The sequence below is a fragment of the Eschscholzia californica genome, unplaced genomic scaffold (genome assembly GCF_041429995.1).
Source record: "Eschscholzia californica isolate CP2 unplaced genomic scaffold, dmEscCali1.0.p SCAF_39, whole genome shotgun sequence".
In the NCBI taxonomy this organism is placed as follows: Eukaryota; Viridiplantae; Streptophyta; class Magnoliopsida; order Ranunculales; family Papaveraceae; genus Eschscholzia; species Eschscholzia californica.
This window is the reverse complement of record NW_028238460.1, coordinates 12,501-22,500: the sequence shown is the minus strand read 5'-3', so window position 1 is coordinate 22,500 and position 10,000 is coordinate 12,501.

The window sequence follows — 10,000 nt, the reverse complement described above, 5'->3', positions numbered from 1 at the left end:
AAGAACACCTCCAATAGCAAAGTCAGAAGCATCTGTATATACCTCGTAAGGTTTAGTATGGTCTGGCAAGCTAAGTACAGGCTCTTTCATAACAGCTTGCTTTAGATCATCAAAGGCAGCTTGGCATTTATCAGTCCACAACCAAGCTTGGTTCTTCTTCAGAAGATCAGTGAGTGGGGCAGCTCTTTTGGAATATCCCTCGATGAACCGCCGGTAATAGTTAACAAGCCCCAAGAAGGACCTTAGTTGGGTCACTTTGGTTGGCTCCTCCCAACCTTGAATGGCTTGTATTTTCTTCTGATCCATCCATATTTTCCCTTCTCCTATCCAATGACCAAGGAAGGCAACCTTGGTGGAAGCAAAGGAACATTTCTCTCTTTTGACATAGAGAGAGTTCTCCCTTAGTACTTGAAAGACAATTCGTAGGTGTTTAAGGTGCTCCTCCATGGTACGACTATATATTACTATATCATCAAGGTAAACAACTACGAATTTGTCTAAGTAAGGATGGAATACCTTGTTCATAAGGGTGCAGAATGTGGCAGGAGCATTTGTTAAACCAAAGGGCATAACTAAAAATTCATAAGCTCCATACCTGGTGACACAAGTGGTCTTGGGCTCATCTCCTTTGGCTATTCGTACCTGATAGTAGCCTGACCTCAAGTCTAGCTTTGAGAAGATCCTTGCACCACCTAGTTGATCAAACAAGTCTTCCACCCGAGGGATAGGGTATTTGTTCTTTACTGTCACCTTGTTCAGTGCTCGGTAGTCGATGCATAGACGTAGACTCCCATCGTGTTTCTTCTGAAAGAGCACTGGCGCCCCATAAGGTGATTTGGAAGGTTGGATGAATCCTGCATCAAGTAGCTCCTTGAGTTGCTTCCTCAGCTCTGCCAACTCAGGAGGTGCCATCCGGTAAGGGGCCAAGGCAGGCGGCTTGGACCCCGGTTCCAACTCGATCTCATGGTCCACCTCTCTCCTTGGTGGAAGCTTCTTAGGCAGCTCATCTGGCATAATGTCCTTGTACTCCTCAAGGACTGCTTGAACTTCAGTAGGGACTGGTCCTTCTGCCCCATCAGGTTCCTCTTTAACTGTGGCAAGGAATGTCTCTTCTCCTTTGGCAAGTCCCCTGCTAAGCTGTATAGCTGAAAGAGATCCTCCCTTTGCCTTTGCTCGAACGGCAGGTACCATACATGGTGACTTCTCATCATGGATGCTGACAACATTCAAGTAAGGGCTAATGGTTGCTTTGGCATGCTCCATGAAATCCAACCCAAGGACAACCTTGAAGTCATCCATGTTTGCTACCATGAAATCCACAGTACCACTCCAGGTGCCAATCTTTAGTGGTACATTCCGTGCTACTCCATGCACGGTCTTAGGAGGCGAGTTCACTGCCTTCATCTTACTCGCGTCTCCTTCATACTTAAGTCCCAATCTTCTGGCCTCATCTGGGACTATAAAGTTATCTGTGGCTCCACAATCGTGAAGGAGTTGAAGGAGATGTCCTTCGACCAAGGTGACAATGCGAACAATTTGTCGGATAGGACAATTGATGTGGAAGATCATCAAGTCCGATTGATTTAGGGATCGTAGAGTTGTAGCTAGAGACCAACTACGATCGTCGAATTACGAAGTAATTCGCGGCTAACTTCGATCGGATCCTACAACGGGTTACACATAAGAGTGACAAATTGATCTAGGATATGACTAGTGGGAGTGAGATATAATCATGGGAGTGTCCCATAAACATATCTCATAGGCCTAAAAAGGAATTAGGCAAAGATAGTACAAAAAGGCCAAAAGCAGGGTTTTTGGGCCTAGGCCGATTCGGGCACTTTTAGGGCTCGGATTGGGCTGATTTTTGGAGGGACGTTTCCTTATGTTATGAACATTAAATCTGCCAATTTTGGCTGGGTTTGGACGTCATCTCCTTAGGGAATTGAGAAAATACCAATAGTTGCTATTTTCGACTATTTCCCTAAATCTTATTCTAAAGGGTGTTTTGGGAAACCTAAAAGGAGGTGGATTCTTATTAGGGTTCTATATAAACACTCTTAGGGCAGAGAATAAGGTGTGGAATTTCTCTTTAAGCTTTCTTACTCTACCACATCAAGTAGAGAGGAGAAAGTGAGCTAATTCCCATTAACTATCTATCTAGTCAAGCAAGAAGAAGGTCTTCTTATTATCCAACCACCATTGGTGTGCTAGCTATACAACAAGGTGGGAGATCAAATTGATTGCTCGTGTCCCAAGTAGAGGAGCTACACTTGAAGCTCTTGGTCTTCTTCAATCAATTCAACTAGTTTGAGGGAAAAGCGATTAAGGTAATCCACTATCTCCATTAGATTAATTACTAGTTTTGCATGTGATCCTGGGAATACTAGTGTAGACATTAGATGTCATATTTCCGCTATAAACACTAGTAGAAGGGTATAAAACCCTACAGTGGCGTCAGAGCCTCTTGCTATTAACTAGTTTTTGCTAAGAATCGAACTAGTTCATATTAGATATAATTGATAGTTTGATAAATTGAGTTTATAAAAATATTTTAAAAGTGTTTTAAAACTATTTAAACTCACAATTTGATAATATTGAATGGGATTCAATGAATTTCAAATTAAGAATCAAATTGATGATTAAAAGTGTTTTAAAACTCAATTAGATTGAATTTCGGACTAATCCATGCTTGATTAAGTTGATAGTTATGTTTAAAAGAGTTTTAAACATAAGAAATTGATTGATTTTGAATGGGATTCAAGAATTTTTCAAATAGATTTCAAAATTGTTCTTTGAAAAAGTTTTCAAAAACCTAGACTTTGATCCAAAATTGGTTTGATTAAGAGTTGTTTTCAAGTTTTGGAAACTTTTGAAAAACAAAAATTTTTGGAATTTTAGAAGTGTTCTAAAAAGAAGTGTTTTGAGTTTTGGGAAACTCTCAAAACAAAATTTGGAAATTTTAAAAGTTTCTACAAGTTTTGTAAAAATTTTAGAAGTGTTCTAAAAGATTTCAAAATTTTAAGAAAAGTTTTAAATTTGGAAAATAGCAACTTAGAGTTGCAAAAGAAAAAAAAAAAAAAAATTTTTGGAAACTAGGGTTTTGAAAAACCCTAGTGTCCGGCCAGGAAGCTTCCTGGCCGGACCGGGAGCTCCTGGATGCGTCCTCTGGACGCATCCAGAGCAGCTGCTGAGACGCGTCTAGGACGCGACCAGCAGCTGCGACAGAAGCTTCTGGACGCGTCTTGAAGACGCGTCCAGAGCAGCTGTTGGGACGCGTCTTGGAGACGCGACCAGCAGCTGCGGAGGGAGCTTCCTGGACGCGTCTAGGACGCGTCCAGAGCACTCGACCAGACGCGTCTTGGAGACGCGTCTGGGAGGTTCTGGGTGTCTCGGACTAGTCCGAGACACCTAGTGCTGGTCCGGTCCAGCACCAGACACGTCTAGGACGCGTCTGGTACATGGACTAGCGTCCTGGCTCCGGCCAGGACGAGACCAGGCCTTAATAGGCCTCGGCCAGGACATGCCGGCCCTATGGGCCGTGCTATGTCCGGACCTTGTCCGAGCCCTTTTGTGGGCTTGGGCCGGGACTTGTCTAGGACTTGTCCCGGGCTTTTTCGAGGCTTTTCGGACCACAAAAAGGAACCATCTTTCGAGTGGGAGTTTTTGCCAAAATTTCTTCCGATTCCAACCAAATAATTCCAAAATCAATCCGGGCCATCCAGAAGGCCAAAACGGATTTCTCTTTAAATTGATTTATGAAATCATTAAGAATCGAACCAATGTTTTTCCGAAATTGACCCGGGCTTTCAAAACCCGAAACGGAGTTTTTCTTAAAGATGATTTTAGAAATCATAAAAGATAAAACCGGAACGCACCACTAGTTGAATTCTTCGAATTTAGACTTAAGGTCCGTAATGTGACATGTGATGTCAACAAAAGTATCTCCCAAGATAATCATGCATATATAATTCTTAGCCTTGATATATTATATGATTGCATGTGATGTGAATGCGGGAAACTAGTATGGCCATAGATTTATATCTTTATTCTTGTTTTAAGCACGGATGGGTGCATGCTTTGTAATTAATTTTAATTTCAAGTTTATACGATCTGCGAATCGTTAGAGTCTTGTAATTAGAGTTTAGGGTCAATGAGTCCATTGAAGAAAACTCAAGGATGGAATCCAAAGGCGAGTGGGAGAAATCAATGGAGGTTCAAGGATGGAGATCTAGACGAACCAAAAGGCGAAACAAGAAGAAAACCAAAGGAGATTAGATCTTCTAGGTTAGGGGCCATACTAGGATCCATGTCTGCTTGATTTACTTTCTCGCGCGCATTTACTTACTTATTTACGCTTTATGTCGTGGATGTTAGTTAGGCTAAATAGTTCACTATAACAAACGCCAGACTAGCGTAAAAGTCCCCAAAAGTAATCTTGAGTAATCGCCTATCCAGATTAAGACACTCGTTGCGCCCTTGTTCGAGGAAGGTGGGTCGGCCTTCGCAGAGTACCTCCTCTACCTTGGGACAATGCGGGTAGGTCTATAGAAGAGGCCTACACGTCTAAATGGTTCTACTCAACGAGATCAGCAAGAGAGTCTTGGATACTCGAGGCAAAAGGATAGATTAGTCATTCATTAATGAAATCTATCAACCAAGAGTCATAAGGTATGATCAGTGAAGTAGTTCACTCACCCGGAACGACGGAGTCAAAGGGTAGGGCCTTCGTCCGCTTTACTCCGAAGAACTGGGGTCTTGGAATCACTTATTCAATCGGGGACGATTTTATTGAATAATGTGGGAAAACTAAGTTTTTTCAAAAACGATAACGAGTTTTAAAACTTTGTCATTTCTTTATGTAGTTTTTAAGATGACACGTAGAAACGGTTTCAACATTGAATCACACCTAAGGGAGGTGTTGATCCACTTCCAAGAATGGAAGAATGAATCCGAGAATAGTTCTCAGATTCAAAAGAAAGGTCACTAGAATACCCAATCCCAATGTTGACTCATACAAGAGAAGGTCAAAAGCCTTTTGCAAGCAATCGTATAACATTCTCTTTGAAAGAGCAATGGATGCTAGCACGACCATTAAGACAAACTGAGGAAGAAATTCCTACAAAAGTCATAAATGGAGAGGTACGAGACCTCCAAGGCAATCTGAAAGTCATCCTAAGGGAAGACAACAGAATACATCTATCACCCAAATTCAATATCGATTGAACAAAGATAGATAAGACCTTAAATGAGTCACTCAGATTGTTACGAACAAACTGAGCAGAACATACGGGAATATCTAAATCTTGAGATTTGGTACAAAGAATCTAAGAAAGAGATCTTGAGATTCAAAAGGGCAAAAGGATCAGTCAAGTGAGACAAACATTTGATCAAAGAAAAGCAGTTGCCGAGTACATGATCAAGAGTATTCCTCATTACTGTAAATGTTTCTAAAACAATGGCTAGACCATTTAAAAGGAAACTACCTTTAGCACCTGGAGGACAAAAGGAATGGAATTATGAATTCCGGTTCCGTATCCTTGCTAACAAAGTTAAAAACAAGTATCGTAAAATTCCTTCATCAGGTATTTAAGACCAGATGAGCGGCTCAGTGGGAGCTTAAGGGAATTACATACTTGACTAAAAGAAGTAAAGATCCAAGAGGGAGCAGAAGCAGTAATGCTAGGGATGCTGAAAGGGATCAAAGTCTTCTTTTAGACACTGATCTAGCTTAGAACTTAATAGTGATTATTTTGTTCTTCTAGAAACATATGATGTTTTAAACCAGTGGTAAAATTAACTGAAGGTTAACATTGATAATGGCTAAAATCAAGAGATTCAAACTCATTAAACTTCAGCATTGTCAATTAGGTCTTAAGGACTTAATTGACAAAGTCACCCTTTTCAAAAGGCATAGAGACTGGTAATCTATTAGGACTCATACAGTGTTATGCAGACCTATAAGTTTACTTGCAGAAGCTAACGAGAGAAACTTCAAATACGTACTCTGACAACTTCATGAAGTATGGAAACGTACAAATCATAAAGTATAAGTCGGAATGTTTGAAAGGTTCAAACAAAGTACAAACCGAAGTAAAAGAATCATTTTGACAAGAGAGTTTAAGTCATCCGATTAGATTGGAGTGATAAAAACTTGAGTCAAATACTAGATAACCATCAAAGGAGTTGAGAAAACGTTTCCCAACTCGCTCCATGGAACACATCTGAGGGATGGTGGATTCAATGGGAGTAATCGAACATTGCTATGCATAATTCGATCAAAGATGGGTTTAAGCCAGTCTTCCGAATATTTTGGGACATATTCTATAAATGATTGTTTTCACACTTACCAAAGTCCGTCTAACAGCTAAGCTTTTAAAAGCACTACAAAATTAGCTAAAGTCTGACGCAATTTCTTTAGAAGAAATTTGGGCTTTTTCCACGAGCAATCAAGAGAACAAAGTGTTTGTTGCTCATGATAATATTCTCCTAATAATTAGCACACCTAGTAGTCTGGGAGAAAAGCACTAATTATTACAAGAATAAGTGGGAGAAAAGTACAAGTCGATTTAATTCGATCATGAGAAAAATCATGGAGTTTCATGAAGAACAATCATGAAACTTGTACAAGACGATTAAATTCGACCAAGAGCAACAAACTGCGACTCCTTGGAAAAGGAAAGGTTAAAGATATGATCTTGTAAACCCACCGCACAAAAGCGAATGTCATTCGCAGGAGAACTCTCAAAGCGAGTGAAAGTGTCTCTAAAGGAATATCTCAAAGTAGTTGAGATAACTCCAAATTGTTGTTCAAAAGCCCTGAAAGGTCAAAATAAAATCTTAAAGACTCAGAAAATAAAGGTTATTTCTGAAGAGATAAAAGACCTGCGCAGAAACGGAAACTGACTCTAGATTTTGGCTAGAAGCCAAAATCATCGTGGAATCCATATCTCGTCAAGACATGAAGCTTGATAATTTAAGTCAACAGAAGACCTAAATTGGTTTTCCAAAATAGAAAACTGAGAAGGATGGAAACATTCATGTTTCCCGAAACGAGACAAGAAGAATAAAGATTCTTCCAATCAAGTTATGTCCACAAGCATGCTTAAGAAATCTATCGACGGATTAAAAGCACGCAAGAGTTAGAATCTTCGATTCAAAAGGCAATCAAAGAAGTTTGATTCCTGAGGAATGAAGAAAATCTTGAATCACGAAATTTCAAGAAGGTAAGTGGGAGTAAACAAACCTTCCGGGTCCGTATGCAGAGTACATACAAAAGATTGAGTACGACATAAGGTGTTGTATAACAGTAACGAACTGACTCAATAAAGGACCACACACAAAAGGATAAAATGCCATTTTGGGCATCTGAAGATCTATAAGCATAGATCAAAAGGATGATAGGATTAGAGAGACTCAGTACGCTGAGATGCTTGAGATCCGAAACAGAAAATCTAAGACTCGGAAAGTCTAAAAGAATTTCGACCCAAAAACTCATGACAGAGGGCGTTGCAAAAATCGGAGTCTGAAAAGACACCGATGAGCTAGCACGCATGAGAGAGACATTTATGTTCGAAAACATAAAGTCAATCATGTTGGACATGATTAGCATTTAAACATCCGAATTCGGATTGGAAAACCGAAACACTACTTAGTACATCCTAGAAGGCTAAAGGATGAAGTAGTACAAAATTGAACATGTCATCGTAGCAAACTTTCAGACATGGAAGGAAAGTAGGCTAAAAGTGTTTAAGCCGGGAACTGTTGCAAATACTACATAAAGAATTAAAAGCCTTAACTCTAGTAAAAGTTATTAGAAATTATCAAGGTTGAAGATAACCGTCTTCAAATTAATTGATAATTAGCAAAGTTTAAAACCGACTACCACGGTAGTCAAACTGAACTGTCACCTAAGACATAGTATGAGATTCATACACAGTCTAAGGCATGAGGTATAATTTTAAACCTCGACGAGTAAAACTGAGTGGGTAAAAAGAGTTTTACGGAAGAGGCTCAGATTTACAACTCTCGTTATCAGAAATAATAGAGTTATTTCACAAGTCGTCTAAATTTGGTTTAGTATTTAAACGACAGTCCATTGATGATAAAACATTCCGAATAGGTTTGTCAGATACGTGATCTGATGAATGAAACCCTATTAAGTGAACTTGGAATATTTATTATCGAATCCCTGGTCCAGGTCATTGCATGGACAACAATGACTCACGAAGACTAGCACGGGAGTCGATGGGATAGCGCAGTTTCATGGGCTATAGGAATAGTATATTCTATTCGACTACGTGAGTGTGTAAAAGGTTTATACACTGGATAACCCTCAAATGAGAAGTACATCACTCGTGATGAACGTCAATACTTCTCATAAAGACAATTGGAGAGATTCCTCAAAACATGAGTGCTCCACTCATCTTATGTAAGGAATGCCCGACTTTGGTTCCGTTAAACGCCGCGCCGTAAAAGGAGGTTATAAAGGCGGACACTGGGAAGGACAGGATAGACATGAAGTTAAGTGGGAGCGCAAGAATGGATTGTGTCACCCTAATCACATTAGGTACAAAGTGTCTCAAGGCCACTTGATGAGTAGCAACTGAAAATGCGTGGCCGCGCTCAAACGGATTAAAAGTTAATCGTTTGTCTTTTACAGTTGTACTCGGATATCAAGAAAGTCTGAATGACGTGACGTATCAGATGGGATACTAAATTGACACGGGAATCGAGGCATTGCACTTGTTCTAAGTCCAAGTGGGAGTCTGAAGGAGTTGAAGGAGATGTCCTTCGACCAAGGTGACAATGCGAACAATTTGTCGGATAGGACAATTGATGTGGAAGATCATCAAGTCCGATTGATTTAGGGATCGTAGAGTTGTAGCTAGAGACCAACTACGATCGTCGAATTACGAAGTAATTCGCGGCTAACTTCGATCGGATCCTACAACGGGTTACACATAAGAGTGACAAATTGATCTAGGATATGACTAGTGGGAGTGAGATATAATCATGGGAGTGTCCCATAAACATATCTCATAGGCCTAAAAAGGAATTAGGCAAAGATAGTACAAAAAGGCCAAAAGCAGGGTTTTTGGGCCTAGGCCGATTCGGGCACTTTTAGGGCTCGGATTGGGCTGATTTTTGGAGGGACGTTTCCTTATGTTATGAACATTAAATCTGCCAATTTTGGCTGGGTTTGGACGTCATCTCCTTAGGGAATTGAGAAAATACCAATAGTTGCTATTTTCGACTATTTCCCTAAATCTTATTCTAAAGGGTGTTTTGGGAAACCTAAAAGGAGGTGGATTCTTATTAGGGTTCTATATAAACACTCTTAGGGCAGAGAATAAGGTGTGGAATTTCTCTTTAAGCTTTCTTACTCTACCACATCAAGTAGAGAGGAGAAAGTGAGCTAATTCCCATTAACTATCTATCTAGTCAAGCAAGAAGAAGGTCTTCTTATTATCCAACCACCATTGGTGTGCTAGCTATACAACAAGGTGGGAGATCAAATTGATTGCTCGTGTCCCAAGTAGAGGAGCTACACTTGAAGCTCTTGGTCTTCTTCAATCAATTCAACTAGTTTGAGGGAAAAGCGATTAAGGTAATCCACTATCTCCATTAGATTAATTACTAGTTTTGCATGTGATCCTGGGAATACTAGTGTAGACATTAGATGTCATATTTCCGCTATAAACACTAGTAGAAGGGTATAAAACCCTACAAATCGGTCATGGCCCTAGTAGCTTTCCCACCAAGTAGGATGTCAACATACATAAGACTCCTTCCTTTCCTGAGTTTGGTGGGTTGAGTTCCCTTGAGAGCATTGAGACTAATGGAACCCATGTGTGGCTCTTCTTGGCTTTCATCAGGTTCGGTCAGGAGAGAATTAAGTTTAGCTCTCATGGGACATTCATATGACATGTGGTCTCCTGCGCACAGGAAGCATTTCTTTGGACGGGCTGTCGTCTTCCACTTGCCCTTCCAGTCCCTCGGG